Here is a 17,758-nt window from a genome sequence, read left to right as displayed (position 1 = left end):
TATTCCATTTTACCAAAGTTTTGAGGTTTATAACAAATGAAAAATCATTTTCTGAGCACACCTTCTCAAGATCTATAATGCTATCTCTACTTTAATTATTTTGAAAGCACACCCCCCCTTAAGGAAAATGTAACTATATGGGTCTGATTCACTCTAAATTATTGAAAAATTGATTTTTTTAAGAGGTGTTTGCTAGCCAAGACTTTTGGAACCATCTTAATGAGCTTAAAAAATAAAACCACGGGCTCTTTCTTTTGAAGAGCAAAATCATGTTTTCACCAATAAGAGAAAAACTGAACCTCCAGATTAATGTGGTTACATATTTCTTAGTGATAGATAACCTATCTTTTATATATCTTTGACTTTCAAAAAAAGACTCATATTGTCATTGCTATCATGATGAATTTTACTTTTAAATGCTTATTATTTACTTCATATTAATTATGGATTATCAATAATTTGAGTGTTTTTATTGACCAATACTTTAAAATAATGGACATGATAGTGACTCTTCATGGAAGCATTACTTACTGATGTATTTTTCCAATCACAAGGATATGGAATGAGGCTCATAAAAAAGTCAGATCTGTGATTGAACATCCTTTTCAAATAAACATCATAGTCCTGAACAAATGCACTTTTACTTCCTGGCAAGCTTACCAGATTTTTCCTGCATCACAGAAACAGGCCATAAGAAGCTATTCCTTTAAGGGCAATGGGAAGAAAGATGATGGAGCAAATGGACTGCATAAGAAAAAAGGGCAGGAATAGAGAGGATACAAGACAGTGCAGAAGATACATCGGATCTGGCCCTGTTTGTGGAGATGACTCAGAAAACCAGTAAGCCAAATGATTCAGCACCGTCCCCATGAAATATGCATGGAAATGACTGGAGTTTTAATTGACTGGTAAAAAGCATGAGCTTCTGAAGTCAGACAGGCCTGGTTTTGGATCTCTGCTTCTCCATCAAATAAGTATGAGATTTGGGGCCAGTTATCTAATCTCTGTGAGTCCTGATTTCTGTATCTATAAAGGAAAGTAATAATAATAATACTGGTACCTCACTGGTTTGTTGGGAAATTTACCTGATAATTCACATAAAATGCCTGGCAGTGGTCCCTGGCACATAATACATACTCAATAAATAATCGCCATTATCAGTACACCATTTCCTTTCCTTCTCTTTTTAGACCAGATATCCTCCCTTCAAGAACCCTCTATCCTTCATCTTTTATTATTTAAAAAAAGGCAAATTGCTGGAGCTACAGGGGGTTGGAGAACTGTTTGAATTCATCTCCCTAGGACTTCTAATTTCATTCAGGTGAAGAATAATAGTGAGGAAATTGCTTTAGACAATGGTTTCTGCTCTTGCTGTTGATTTAAACTGTCACTATCTGCTAAAAATGAAAATGCAAATTTTGAACAAAGCCAAGGTTTCATCTAGGACAGGAAGGCAAAGTTTGGATTGGCAAAAATTAAACGAAAATGCCACTTACTAAGCTGGCACAACAGAAATGCCTCAAAAAGCAAAGAACTAAAATCAAACCAGATACAGAAAAATAGGCAATTTATGACTTAAGACATTGTAGAAAATAAGCCTCTTTAGGTAAAGTTTAGTTATAATCACAAACTCCAGAGCAGAATATTTTATGCTTATAGGTCCATAATAACAAAAAACAATGTTTCTTCAGAGTCTATTTTTCAGTAATAGTAAGTTAATAATCTGTTTTCACCATAGTCTATGTACACATCCTGGGAAGGGGCCTAGGTATGTCTTGATCATGCTGTATCTCCAGCATCTAGCACAATGCCTAGCACATGGAATGCCCTATAAATATCTGTTGAACAAATGAATACATGAAGGAGTGATTTTCATCAGCATTTTCCTCCATGCATGTTGACAATTTTCCTGGAGAACCACTGAACTTGGCCAAAGCGGTTGGGGAGTGGTAGTGTTTTTGATCACCAACCAATGCAGGACTAGTGAAGCCAGCTGGGCTGCTGACCTTCCAGTATGTAACAGCTGGAAGAAATCTGAGACACCATCTACTCCAAGGGTCTCAAAGCATAGCTGGGGACCAACCATCACCTGGGAACTTGCTTGGAAATGCCAGTGCTCCAGCCTCACTCCACATCTTCTCTATCTGAAACTCTAAGCGGCATCCACAAATCAGCATCTCAAGAAGCTCTCCAGGTGTTCTGATATATATTCCAGTTTGAGAGTAACCTGTATAGTTCAACACCCTCAGTTCACAAAAGAGTGGAAACTCAGGAAAGGGAAGTCAGTTTTTCCAGAATCACCTTTTGTAATAATTGGGCAATTAAAAGGTGCCAAATTTACCACTTTTTGGCTTTGTGCCATTATTTTGCCTCTCTGAGCTTTGGCTTCCTCCAAGATAGGAAGACTACTACTCACTTGAGGTGGTTATAATAGTTAAATGACACTATATACGAAGGGCATGAACCACAGTAGATATTCAACAAAGATTAGTTCTCATGCTGCCCTGTCCCATCATGCTTTATGGTAGACTGAGGGATAGTGTCACAGGATTTGAGGTCCATTTCTAGAAAAGATAGAAAAAAGACGCTGGAAAACTCACATTCAACTTAATCACCAGGGCAGAGACTAAGAGTTATACATTCTCTCTTCCTCCTACAGTGTATGCTATTTCAGTTGCGTACATGGCCACCAGCTAAAGAACGCATTTCCCAGGCTCTCCTATAGCTAGTTCTGACCTTTTGATGAGGTTCTGGTCAATGGGATGACAGCAAGAGTGATATGTATAATCACTTGTTCCTGACTTTAGGAAAGGAACATATGTTCCTCCTCTTCTTTTTTTCCTTCCTGGGGACTAGAATGGTTTTCCCTTCAGTCATGTGGACCAAATCCTACGGATGGCAGAAACCAGTGAAAAGGCTGTATCCTTCAGTCCAGTCAGGTACACTAGCAGCCCTGGACCAAGAGAAATAAAATCCTTTCTTGTTTGAGGCCTGTAATTTGAGATTTTATTATAGCAACAGTCGATATTCTAAGTAATAAAAACCAGGAGCTCTAGTCATATATATGTTTATTCAAAAACAACCATTATATATAAAATATATAAAATATACTATATAGGGGAAATTATATATATATACATATATATATGTATATATATATAATTACATATGTTATATATAATTTCTCCTTTACTTAAATAATTTTCTTTTTAGGAAAGTAGTCAAGATTCTTTTTTTTTTTTTTTAAGATTTTATTTATTTATTCATGAGAGACCCAGAGAGAGAAAGAGAGGCAGAGACACAGGCAGAGCGAGAAGCAGGCTCCGTGCAGGGAGCCCGACGTGGGACTCGATCCCGGGTCTCCAGGATCACACCCTGGGCTGAAGGTGGTGCTAAACCCCTGAGCCACTTGGGCTGCCCCTTTTCTTTTATTTTTTATGGGTCAAGATTTTTATAACCAAAAATTATATATATAATTTATAATATATATTATATTATATAATATAATATCTATTATATAATTATAAAATATATATTATATTATATATAATATATATAATATAAAATAATATAAAAATATAATATAATATAAAAACATAATATAAAAATATAATATAAAATAATATAAAATATAATATAAAATAAAAAATATATCATATATATAATATATATATTATATATATTATATCTCCAAAGCGCTCTCTCTTTTAAATAAATGGTCATTGTTGCAGGGGCAAGAACTTGCCCAAATATGAAAACATTTGTTCAGGATTCATACAAGTGGGCTTGAGGTTGGACTTTGCTACCAAGAAGACTACAGATTTCACTTTAGATTTGTTCTGGCAAGCCCGCAAGAGGCTCTAACATCAGACTGTTTTTTGAAATAATTCCAGGGTGACCTAAGCCATTAAAAGAGGACTCAGCTGGTGATAAAAGGATCTTGGTAAACATGATCATCAACTTGACAAACACATTCATCTGGAGACATCTAACCCTTGGTCTGTACCCCTATAAACTGACTTTCCTGAAGAGTTTAGTATACCCAGGAGAGTACGGCTCTTGCTTACCACCTGGTTATCAGAGAGTCCCTGTTCTTCCCATATTTGCAGAGCTGGGCTAGAGGTGGCACAGTGGAAACAAATCAGTTACACTGGCCAAGAAGTAGTTAACAGAGACCTGAACTAGCATTCTCAGCATCAGGAAATAGGATTCTATAAATCAGACATTTTTCCCTATCGGTTTTTACAAGATACTCTCTGTGAAATAAATCCTAACACAGACACATTCCCATGGGAACACCGTTTCTTCTTATGCATAGAGTTGCAATAAAGTGAGCAGTGCCCCTCTTGGAAAGCCTCTCTCTTTCCAAGTCAGGAATCTGCTCAACTCCGTCTCTTTAGACTGTTAGCACGGCAAGTACAATATCAAAAGGCTTTCCAATGAGCTGAGCTGTGGATGATTTTAGCAACATGGAAATAGAAACTGTGGGAATCCATGCCCTGTGAGACTTCAAGCTGATAGCAAGACAGTTAATAGGATCCCGAGCAAAGTGAGTAATTCATTTCCACACAGCTCTATTTTGTTGGTGTTAATGTTTATTAAAAATGTACACCTTTACTCTCTTCTTGGTGTTTACATGTCTATGGTGCTGATGAGGCAAGAAAAGTAAGTGCAGAGGAAGAGGATGAGCATCAGGAAAAGAAAAGAATCATGTTGGGAAAACACACAAATGACCGTCAGGAGACAGAATTTGCCATAAAGCGATTCAGAAATCATCCTTAATTATTCCACCTTCTTGCCTTTCAGTTATCCATCTTGTAAAACAAAGTACATGCTTGCCGTGTCCCTTTCCAAATACTAACATTCTGAAATCATTTTTTTTAAATTGAAGAACGTAATATTCTAAAGGAAAAAGAATGGCACAATTGACCACATCATTTCATTGTTGTGAATCCTTCAACGGTACCCTGATGCCTGATGCAATGGTCTCTAAACATTTTAATTGTGCGTGACACTAAAAAAGTCTTCAGCATAGATTCCCAATGCATGTATTATCTATAAATTATATGCATGTGCTAGTGGATTTATAAGTTATATGTATCGTGAAACATGTAAAAGCAAATGTAAAAGAAAAATAGAAGCAACAGAAATTCTAAATTTCTTTCCATACTTATTGGACCATCTTGCCTGACATCACTTGGGGCATAAATTCCCACTGAGAGAACATCAACACACAGGATAATGTTTAAGCAACTCATCATGACACAGAAAGGCCATTATAATTTGGTCCCTGCCTGCTTATCCAGCTTCATGTCTTTTTCCTGCCCCAAACTTAATGTTCCAGCAACTTCTCACCTGCACATGGCATATCACTCAGCTCTGAACCTTTACTTATGCTGTTATTTCCATCAGCAATACCCTTTACTCAGCTCTTTCACCTAAAAAACACCTCCTTATCTACAACAGAGACTAAGTTGTCTACTTAGCACACAGTGTCCCGTTCTTTCTTAATAACACAATTCGGATATTGTTGGAGGCTGCAGTGTGACTGGTAAAAACCTTATCTTTTCCAGTTTCCCTTACAGAGAGTGGTATTCATGGAATATACTTCTGGCCTTACAGTGAGACGTGAGCAGAAGTGACGGGGTGAGGTGTTGGAGGGAACATCCAGAAATGGAAGCAGACTCAGTTAACACACACACTTTTGCCCTTTGTTTTTGTCCCTCTCCTGCCTACAACATAGACTTGATACTGGAAGCAAGACAAATAAGACAGAAAAGCCATCCCTGTGGTGAGGGGGTTAGGAGCACAGAGGAAAAGAAAGGCAGTGAACCAGAGGACAGAGATCAAAGGAGAGAATGGTGCCAGAAGGGGAGGCCATGGGGGGTGGGGGGCTTTTGTTTCATGCCCCAAGAGCATTGGGAAAAGTTGGGAAAGTTTATGCTAAGAAGTCACAATATTCCATTTTTACTATAAAAAGCTCATTTTTACTATAAAAAAACTGGTGGCAGTGTGCAGGATGGGTTGAAGAATGCCAAGTTTCTGTCCAGTGAGAAGTTTAGAAGCTTGTTGAACAGTCCAGGTGGGAGGTTACAGGAACCCAAACACAGAAGCATTTAAGATGGGGAGAGTGAATAGATTCCAGAGCTATTTGGAGCACAGATCTGCCAGCGTGTGACAAGTGAGCAGATTTCGGGGATCAGGGAGGAAGCGTCATGGGCTCGCAGAACCGGATGGGTGGTAGTAGTATTTATCACGATTAACAAAACAGCAGATGAACAGCCCCTTCCTCTGTGCTTATAACCAGAAGGCCCCACATCACAGGGGCCAATCACTCAACAGAGCAGATTAATGATAAAATCATGACTGCCCCTCAGCAAGATGTCCGTATCATTCAACAACCCTCCAAGGTTTCTCTAGGCCTCTTGTCCTCACCCCCATGCTCTACTTAAACCTTTTCCCCTCCTGACTCCCCTGCTTCTCTATCACACTCTCAGATGATCATCTTATCTACTTGTCAGAGAAAACAGAAGCCACCCAAAGGGAGCTCCCTCCACTTCCCACTTCTGAGTGTGCCCTCCTTCCCAGGTCTGAGCTCATTGCCTTTTCCATAGTGCAACGCGACAACTATTTCTAGAAGCCCTTCCTCCTGCCTTCTCTGGAAACTCAGGATATCGATTCTCTTTCCTCTCTCCAGTATCATCAACCTATCACTCCACTACCAGAACCTTCCCGCCAGCAATTAGAGATGCAAATCGCTCTCCTCTTCAACCAAACAAGCAACAGAAAACTCTATCCACCTTCAACTCTTCTTCCTCTTCCAGCCACTGCCTTTCCTACCCTCCCAACCACATTTCTTACAGAGTTGTCTAAACTTGCTGTTTTCTCAGCTAGTATTCCCAGTCTGGCATCCAACAATCTTGGCTTGAATCCACACTAGCCAGCTGTGTGACTCTGGGTGATTAGCTTCATTATGCCTCAATTTTCCTCTTCTGTGAAAGAGGGGAAAGGGATAACATTCCTTCATAACATTGTTTGTTGCTATATGATTAATCCCTATCAAGCACCTGGCACCGGGGCTGGCATCCAGTAAATGCCTGGTAAATGTGGGCTGCAGTTTTTATTAAATTATCTACTCCCCAACCCTTACCTTTCCCCCCACAGTTATAATATTATAATAAAGGGGGTAGCATTCAATGAGGTCTCTAAGTCACTTTATCAAATGGATAGTTTTCAGTCCTCATTCTCTTATTATCTCCCATTACTCCTTAGCTTCCCTAGCAGGCCCCTCGCCTGTAAGTGCTGAGATTCCTTTTCCCCAGAGCCATTTTTCTTCTGCTGCTAGAGTCTTCTACAAGTACCCACAGCTCTGATATCAACATCGGGCACCTGGGTGGCTCAGTGGTTGACCGTCTGCCTTTGGCTCAGGGCGTGATCTTGGGGTCCTGGGATCAAGTCTCGAATCAGGCTCCCCATGGGGGAACTTGCTTCTCCTTCTGCCTATGTCTCTGCCTCTCTCCCTGTGTCTCTCATGAATAAATAAATAAAATCTAAAAAACCAAACAAACAAAATCCATCAACACCAATGGCTTCCAAATCTCTATTTCTAGCCTCATGGCTCCAAATTCTTACTGCTTTCTCCAGGTCTTTGTTTGGATATCTTGGGAGCATGAACACATGACCTTCACCTTATTTTACTTGTTTTAACTCTCCTCTGAAGCATCTATTTGTCTCTGAATGTATTCTCTAGCCCTTACTCATTCATACATTTATCAATATCTATGGAGCACCTGCTACGTTCTAGACTTTCTTCTATGTGCTATCTTGTCTTAGAAAATATTTGAAGGAGCTTATAACAAGTACACAAGGATGGAATAAGGTCAATGGGGACAAATGCGAAATAAAACCACAGACAGAAACTAAACTAATTGAGACAGGGTTAAACATATTCGCCAATAGCTGAAAAATCCACTACAGGGGAGTCTCAAATTTGCTTTAAATCTTCAAGCAGCCAAAGGGATGAATGATATCTTGCCAGTTACTCAATATAATGTCCATGAGAGACAGAGAAAATAAAGTAATTATTCAGAAAAAGTAGGATAAACTAAAAATAATGTAAGTACTCAGATCAGACAAGATTTTCCCCATGAGGCCGACATTATGAGGGGTCTGGGTGAGGTCATTCTAATTACCAGGTATTATTCAGATACTACTCTCTCAATGTGGCAGGTAGGTGAACTCAGACCCTCAGAGGTTAAGTAACTTGCTTGATTCTAGTCATACAGCTAATAAATGGCAGCACCGGGATTCAAACTCATAGCTATATGGCTCTGAAACCCATTTTCTTTCCATTACCCCAAAGTGCATTTCAAAAATAAATATCCCTAACCCAGCAGCTCCAAGATCTCTACACACAAGGTCCATAAATAGGACGACATATGACACTGCAGAAACTCTGTATCTTAAAGATCCCCCAGCAGCTTCTGTACTTTCAATTTAAAGACAGATGCACAGTCCATGGTAGGAAAGAATGGGGGAAGGGAAGCAGAACATCAAGTATTAATAAACATCGTCAGATCATTACCTGGTCCCTTAAGTAGCCTCTGAAGTAAGAGCAATGGGGAAAAAAAAAACTGCAAGAGGCTCTTTTCCCCTCCTAATAGATTGTACATTTCGACAGCTAAAAGGGTATGAAAATTTAACGGAATTTTTAATGTCTTTCTAGGTTTTACGATACCACAAAGAGATCATCTTTGTTCTCCTTGCCATGAGAACAGATGGGTGGTAGGGGTGGTGGGGCCATGACTCACCACCTCCTTGTGTCCGCAGAGGCTGTACATGCAGCAGGCCAACTTCTGGGATCAATAGGGTTCACAACAATGCAGTATCTGCCAGCAAATCTTGGAAAGGCCATTAGTCAACCGGTGACCTGCCAACCTGACCACAGTGGCCTTCTGATGTGGATTCTCAGAAAGGTTAGCCTGTGCTGGGAAACTGAAAAGGTCAGGGGTATCTTACAATCAAAATCCACAGGACTGGGCTGAAGGGCATCACAAAGGAGCTGGAAGTCAGGGGTAAGGGCCACTCTGGAAACCAAGGTCATCACCCACTGGCTGCACGCCCAAGAGAAGCTAAGTAAAAGAGACAGCAACTATAACTTACCACATACAACAGACATGGGTGGCCACTGGAAATGGCTGCTTTCCAAAAACATTTAACTAAATGACCCCCTGTGGATGGCAATAATGGCAAGATGGTCAGATGTCCAAATGGGGTCTAGATGCAAGTCTCAGTAACTTTCAAAAAAGGGGAAGCATACAAAACTGACTTGTGAATTTTAATGTGGATGAAACATGTGCCTTTGCGAGTGTCATACTGTCCACTTACTCTCCTAGAATTTCAGAGAAGCCAAGATAACTCTAATCCTCTGAGAGCCATATCCTGAGGCCTCTTTTCCCTATGCCAGTTCAGAGCAAAGGAAGAAGGAATCTCTGAGACGGCTTGCATCTTTTGTGATTTTCTTGAGTAATCTCCTTGAGTCAGCAATGAGGAGGGGCTCTGGGGTCTCACAGATGTGAATTAGAATCTAGCTCCATGATTTATTAATGTTTGTGACTTTGGGCAGCTGATTTCATCTGGTTAGACAATCCCAGACTGGTCAACTGTTTTCTTTCCCACATTCACTGGATCTAAATTATCTTCTCTATCTGGGTCATTCTCTTGTAGATAGACTATTTTTCCCCCAGTGGCTCTTATAAATGCTAGGCCTGGAACGGAACACAGAATTTCAGATATAATCTGACCAGAACTGAGGCTCTTGCTGATCTTGACCTCAACATTGCAGCTATCTTAATGCAGCCCAGCCCCAAGAGGCTCTGCAGCCTGTGTTCAGATATGCAGGCTCTAGAGAAGACCTCTCTGGCTCCATTACTTACTGTGTGACATGAGCAACTTCCTTAACCTCTCTGTGGTTCAGTTTCCACATCAGTAAAGTATAAGAGCACCTACCTAAAAAAAAAAAAAAAAAAAAAAAGAGCACCTACCTAGACTAGCTAAAAGGATTAAATAAGTTAATAGTTATAAAGCATATAGAGGTGACTTTACGTAATAGGTACTAAACAAATACTTGGTTTATTGCTCCTTAGCAATCAAGCATTCTCTAAGAAATCTAAGCTATCACTGAGATTATATATACACCACTGAGAAGCTACTTTTTTCATTCTTTTAATTGAGGTATAATTGACATAAACCATTCTACTAGTTTCAAGTATACAATAAAATAATTTGATATTTGCATATATTGTGAAATGATCACATTAAGCCTAGTTAATATCTGTCACTTTACTACAAATTTATTTTTTTGATAAGAGCTTTTAAGATCTACTTTTGAAGCAACTTTCAAATATGCAACACAGTATTATTAACTATAGTCCCCACACTGTATATACATACATCCCTAGGACTTACCTGTTATAACTGAAGTTTGTACCTTTTGACCACTTTCATCCGTTTCACTCACCCACCACCCCTGCCTCTGGCAACCACCATCTGTTCTCTGTATCTATGAGCTGCATGTTTTGTTTGTTTTAAGATTCCACATATAAGTGAGATCATATGGTATTTGTCTTCCTCTAACTTGTTTCATTGAGCATAATGCTCTCAAGATATACCCATGCTGTCACACATGGCAAGATTTCATTCTCTTTTGTGGCTGAATAATATTCCATTGTGTATACACACATGTACACACACATATACCCCACGTCTTCTTTATCTATTCATCTACTGATGGACATTTATGTTGCTTCCATGTCTTGGTTACTGTAAATAATGCTGCAGTCAACATGGTGGGTGGGGGGAGGGCATATATCTTTGTGAATCAGTGTTTTAGTTTTCTTTAGCTAAACACCCAGAAGTAGAATTGCTAGATCACATGGTAATTATACTTTTAGCTTTTTGAGGAACCTCCATACTGTTTTCCACAGTGGCTACACCAGTTTACACTCCAATCAACAGTGCGTGAAGGTTCCTTTTTCTTCACATCCCCACCAACTTTTGTTATTTCCTGTCTTTTTTGTAATAGCCATTCCAACAGATGTAAGGTGATATCTCATAGTGGCCATTTTTATTAATAGAGCTTTTCTTTTGCATTTCCCTAAAGATTAGTGACATTGAGCATCTCTTCATGTACCTGTTGGCCTTCTGTATATCTTCTTTAGAAAAGATATATTGTCTTTTTTTATTTATTTATTTTATATTGTATATTCAGATCTTTTCCCTATTTCTACCATGCATTTGTTTAGTGAAAAGATATAACTTAAATTTATCCCTGATAAAAATTCACCTTAATTTTAATTACCGTTCTAATCTGTTGTTCTTTAAAAAAAAATTGTGAGGGGCACCTGGGGGCTCAGTCAGTTAAAGGGCTTCTTTTGGCCTGGGTCATGATCTCAGTGTCTTGGGATGAAGCCCTATGCTGGGCTCTCTGCTCAGCATGGAATCTGCTTCTTCCACCATCCTGCTCATGCCCTTATTCTGTCTCTCAAATAGATAAATTTTAAAAATCTTAAAAATTTTTTTGAATTATGTTATTGTATTATGTTTCCCTGTTTTGTTTCACTTACATATTTATTCATCAAGTCCTCTATGTGTTCACCTAAGTTGCTGATTGAAAATATTATCAAGGGCAAGTTAAAATTCAATGCCACGTGTCATGCCACTAGGGACTCACAAGGAGTTGAGATTAAGTCCTTTATCAATAGTCTTTGAGACAGTTTCTCAGCCCTTTGGGAATCCATTCTGAATGTATCATTCATTCCAAGGTCTTCTATTTTAACTAGGAGAAAACTGCTAGAAATTCCTCAAAAACGTTACACACAAGATATATTTCTTCTATGTATTTTATTTATCAATAGTTCTCAAATTTTAGTTAATTCATTTATTCAATAATATTTAATAAACAGCTATTCTGTCAATAAATGAATATGGTAACAAGATAATAACAAGTACTAAGAAGAAAACATAAGAGAGAAACAGAATACTGCTGGTGCAGTGAAGGGAGTGGTAGCTCCAGGCATGAGGAGGCTCTTCTCTAATGACATTTAAACTGAGATATGAACAAAGAGAAAGAGATAATCATGTCAGTATTTTGAGGAAAGCCAAGGCAGAGAGCCAAGTTAATGCAAAGGCTACATGCACTAGAAATGTTTGAAAAACAGAACACCATTGTGATTGGACAATAAATAAGTGGGGGCATGGTAAGAAATAAAGGGGGAGAGCTATCACATAGGACTTTGTAGAGCATGTCAAGGGATTTAGAGTTTTTTTAAATTATAATAGAAAGCCACTGGAAGAATTTGGCCATGAGAGTAGCATCATCTGATTTACATTATTAAAATAATATTCTGACTACTGTACTGAATAAATTATCAGAGGGAAGAACATAATCAAGGAAACCAATTAAGAGACTAGTGCACTAATCCTGCAAGAGATGAAAATACTTTGAACTAGGATGGGAATAGTGGAAAGAGGTAGGAATGGCCCAATTCAGGGTTCATTTGAGTCCAGCAGACAGGACCTGCTGATTAATTGAATGCAAGGTAGAAGAGAAAGAAAAGCATCAAGAATGACTTCTGGATTTGGGTCTTGACCAACTGGGATAACTGTTGTACCTTTTATGGAAAACAGAGGAGACCACAAGAAAAACGTTTTGGGTAGTTGGGCCATGTGGGCAAATCAAGAGTTCTGTGTTGGATCTCAATCTTCCCCAGCCAGCCAGCGTTTATTCAGTGGTGATGCTGGACAGAGGAGACAACATGAACCGTCTAGCATATAAAAGCAGACAGACAAAACGGCAGCACTAGATGCTACTGGAGCTTAGACTATGTCCAACCATCTAAAGGATAGCGTTACTGAGAAAGTAATTTCCAAAACAGACAACATCTGAGGTTAGGTTAGCCGAACTTATCATAAGTGAACCTGTGCTACTTCCTATTGACAACTTCTTTTACAATTACATGCATAATAATCAACATCAAGATATATCATTAATATGAAGCACACAGGTCAATCATTTTTAGGGATCAAGCTTTCAGAAAACTCGAAACAGTAACTTATCTGAGCAGCAATTCAATATTGCTCTCAGGGACTCCAAGATCACATCTGCAACTTATTTTCTTAGTTGTGAATACCCAGCTGAGTATGAATATATAACCCTGACTGAGATGGTCAAAATACTCCCTTAGCTTTTCCATTTTCTTTCAACCGTACTCAGTCTGAATGAAGCCAATTCTCTGAGATAGTGATTTCAACATTGTCTTACATCCTGTTGCAACTTTCTCAGCTCTAGCCACAGTGGTCTTCCTTCATCATGCTCCCTCCTACCAGTCACTGCAAATTCTGTTCCCTCTGCCTGAAACAGTTTCCAGCTCTCTTCACAGAGCTAATGCATATCAACCTTGTCTAAACATCCATTCCTCAAACATTGCCTGGTTTCCCTGACAAGGCCATATCCCATTATTACACACTCTTAAAGCCCCCTTGACCAACTCTTTGTAGTACTTACCTCAGTGCCAATTTTGTGATTGATTGACTAATGCACTCTTCACTACACTGAAAACTCTAGAAAGGCCAGAACTCTGTTGACTTTGGTTCATCATTATTCACCTACAAGCAGCATGATGCCGAGCAGTAAGTGAATGAATGAGAACAAAGAAGGAAAATCAGGGTGTTTCCTCTCTCTCTCTCTCTCTCTCTCTCTCTCATTTAACCAAACCATTAATATGACTCAATTTTGCAAACCATTGACCCAAATTTCTTAGTTTTTCTTGCTATCAATACAGTTATGAGAAGTCCTTTTTGGTTACTCCTAGAATTTGACATTAGGGGAGCCCAACATTAGCTCCCTTTATCACTAATGGTATTTTATGTAGTATTAAATCTTTTCATGTCAGTTAATTTAGCTACTGTTTATTGGTGTTTTGCCAGAAATAAGACACTTTACATACATCACCACTCCATCATGAAGACCATACAAGGTTGGTATTCCTACACCTTTTAATAGATAAAATAAGTCTCGGACACTTAGTGACTTCCACAAGGTCATACAGTCAATGTGATTCTGGGATTTGATTATAGGTCTTTCTAACTCAAAAGCTCTAACTTTGGGTTTTCCCAAATGTAAATCTGGAATAAAAACTATTTTTTCAAATCTGATGGGAAGTCAGTGTGAGAGTGCATGAAAAGAAATATTATTTTAAAGTCATAAAGCACTGGAGGCATATTAGTCACTGAGTTTCTTAGCTAATTATCACCTATGTATTCTGTATTTTTTACTTGCCTATGGATGTGTGCCCTTTTGTTCATGAGAAAAAGGTAAAGATTGCCAGTTATGGTGTTGAAGAATTTAGGAAAACCTATAATTCTGGTCAAGGTAAGCTCTCAAGGAGGTAAGACTAGAATGTGATTATGATTTTGAAGCAGAAGTCTGATTATTTTATTATATGTTGCTTGGAACAAAAGCTTATGAACCCAAGGGTAGAGCTCAGGGGGGAAAAAAATAGCATTCCCCAAAGTCAGAAGAAGTTGGCAGTAATTACATGGCATTATTCATGGGGTATTGACTTTGGCAGACATGACTTATCACCTAGGGAGGAATCTGAGTTCAGGAGAATGAACAGTTATTAAGATAGTAAGTAGTGACATTTTTTGAAGATTTACTATGTACTAGGATCTTTACCTGCATTATTTCCTTTAATCCTCATTATATGCCAATTAAGGCTCAGGAAAATCAAGTAACTTATCCAACAATACATATGGCAGAGCATACATGGCTTACAGATGACAGAGCCATCTGGATTCAGGTCTGACATTGGTGACCAATTCTCAGCCACTAAAATAGGCAACAGTTAGTATAGTATTAAAATATTTTAGTTTATCTACGTCAGTAACATAAAAGCTTGACTGATATATTTCTAGATACAACTATCTCTAGTTGCTTGGGCAAAGTCTAATTCCTGCATTTTCAAGGCTGAAAAGTAGACATTGGATTGGGTGAATTCACATTATGTAAGCCTGTCCCCCAGCAAAATTCTTCTGCTGCTAAGTCCCTTTCAAATGACAGTAACCAGATGGGTTAAATAACCAAAATTTGTTGAAAAGGGTAAGACAAGGAAAAGTGGAATTGGAATACTAGAACAGCCACAGGACTAGGGGTCAGTAGATCTGGTTTCTAGTCTCAGCTCTATCACTAAAGTGCTCCAAGACCAAGGAAATTCACCTCCCTGAATCTTGGGTTTTCACCTACAAAATGAGGACATGATAGCAAAATCTCTATGATCCTTTTAAGCTCTATTTTCTGACTGCCCAGCAGAAGAGAAGTTGGAGGCTGATCTCACTTTTGGGGGGCTTCCAATTATCTTCTAGATGCCATACTGAAAGGAAGGGCAGTTCCATGAAACCTTATACACAGCAAGACTTCTGAAAGCCATTACCTTACAGCATGATGTGGTCATCACTGCTCCTTTGCCCTCCTGGCTCTGCAGGGCTATTCCTGGAAGGGTTAGCAACTGAAGCAGTACTTCTGAGAATCTAAGAGTGGCAGCGGTGGGTGGGGAGAGCAAAAATACTGTTCTTAAGTCCAAGAGGCAGGGAACTGAATGTTGAAAGAGTAAAGATCCTTGTCCTTGTGGTGCCAAGATACATTTTTAAAAAATAGTGACTGGGACGCCTGAGTGGCTCAGTGGTTGAGCATCTGCCTTTGGCTCAGGGCATAATCCCGGTCCTGGGATTGAGTCCCACATCAGGCTCCCTGTGAGGAGCTTGCTTCTCCCTCTGCCTATGTCTCTGCCTCTTTCTGTGTATCTCTCATGAATAAATAAATAAAATATTTTAAAAATAAAAAATAAATAAAAAGATAATGACTAACAGGTCTACAGGTCTTATCCAGGTCCTGGGATCGAGTTCCGCATCAGGCTCCCTGTGAACAGCTTGCTTTTCCCTCTGCCTCTGTGTATCTCTCATAAATAAATAAATAAAATCTTTAAAAAATAAAAAATAAATAAAAAGATAATGACTAACAGGTCTACAGGTCTTTGTAAACCACACTGTCCTATGATATCTGATATCTCCTTTTAGCTCCACAACAAACCTTTATGGTAGGGAGATAGGAAATGGGTACCGTATGTGATTAGAGGAAAGAAACAGATGTAGTATGCACAAGCACATGCACACACAACACACACTCATCTTCATATGAGCTACAAAATTTACACTGTCCACAATTTTATTTATAGCATTGGTAGGAGTAATAATTAGAACCATCTCTTGAGAGGAATGGAGAAAATCTTAATGAATTTCCTACCATTGACCTGCTCTTTAAGGAAGGATAGAAGACCCATTAGAAATTAAACCCAGGCCCTTGGGACAGCTTGGTGGCACAGTTGGTTAAGCGTTTGACTCTTAAATTTCAGCTCAGGTCATGATCTCAGGATTGTGTGATAGAGCCCCAAATCTGGCTCTGTGCCCCACAAGGAGCCTGCTTGGGATTCTCTCTTCCTCTGCCCCTTGCCCCCCTCCCACCAAATAAATAAATCCTAAAAAAAAAAAAAAAAAAGAAGAAGAAGAAGGAGGAAGAGGAGAAGAAGAAGAAAAAAAAAATGAAATGCAATCCCCTCTCCTTTCCTACCCCAGGTCCACTATGTTCCAGCCACATCCAAAAGTTCATGCACAACTATAGTCATCTGTGTCTCCATGCCTTTACTTGGGCTGTTTCTTCTGCTTTGAAAACCATTTACTACCTTTGCCTGGTAAACTACTGCCCACATTTTTTAGACATCTCAAATGTCATCTCATAAGATGATTTCCTTGATACCACCTCCTGTTGTGACTTTCTGCTCTGCTTCCCCCCACAGTATTTTGAACATGTCCTAAACTTATTGAAAAACAAGAAAAACACTGAGATTATTGATTTACTTGACTCTTTCCCACAGACATGAGATTCCCAAGGGTATGGACCATGATAAAGTATTTTTATTTCTCCTGTCCTGAATCTAGAACCTGGCACATAGGAGGCACTCAGTAGTGTTTGTTAGTAGTAGTAGTTGTTTGGATGCATGCATGATTGGATGGATCACTAACTAACATAAAGACTTCTAGATCATTCTCCATCAGGCAGAAGTTTTATTTATTTATTATTTATTTATTTATTTATGTATTTATGTATTTATGTATTTATCATCTATCTATCTATCTATCTATCTATCTATCTATCTATCTATCTATCTATCTATCTCAGGCACAAGTTTTAAATGATAAAAATAAGACAGTAAAGTACCCAGAGGATATGAACTTGCCTCAAGTGCTAAAAAGACCTTGTTCTATCACCTGGACAGAAATGAGAAGGGTAATAAGAAAAAGTGGGGTAAGAACAAAGTTTAAGGGTGAAGGGCAAAGACAAAGCCCAGTGCAGAGCACCCATAGTGATGGCCTCCACAGGATATGAGAGACAGTGGTGTGAAAGGCCTCACAGACCCTAGAAAACACAGGGATTAACTATGGCCAAAGATTTCTCCAGACTTCCCAAAACATATACTAAAAAAAAAAGCATCAAAACCTCATGATACCATGATGGAGCAGCAGTTTAGCAAAATTCTAAATGAAAAATCCCACAGTATAAGGAATGAATGAATAAATCCTTGCAAACATATCTAATTCTATTGGGAAAATTTAGATCATTGGGTATTAATAGCCATAAAAGGAT

The 17,758-nt window shown here is 38.8% G+C and overlaps 1 protein-coding gene across 24 annotated transcripts in view; it reads right to left on the bottom strand.

Annotated features, from left to right (window-relative positions):
• FGGY (FGGY carbohydrate kinase domain containing) overlaps nt 1–17,758 on the bottom strand; it is a 413,650-nt gene that overhangs the window by 230,382 nt on the left and 165,510 nt on the right. Inside the window, exon 1 of one of the 24 annotated variants that reach the window (XM_072820468.1) lies at nt 8,811–8,823. The exons of the other annotated variants lie outside the window; for them this stretch is intronic. The gene's annotated coding sequence lies outside the window, so the exon portion shown is untranslated. Of the gene's footprint in view, nt 1–8,810; nt 8,824–17,758 lie in introns of those variants that run through there. 24 annotated transcript variants of the gene reach the window in all.

This window comes from Canis lupus, chromosome 3 (assembly GCF_048164855.1).
Source record: "Canis lupus baileyi chromosome 3, mCanLup2.hap1, whole genome shotgun sequence".
Lineage (NCBI taxonomy): Eukaryota > Metazoa > Chordata > Mammalia > Carnivora > Canidae > Canis > Canis lupus.
Note: the sequence above shows the minus strand (reverse complement) of the source record. Positions and strands in the feature narration are given on the sequence as shown.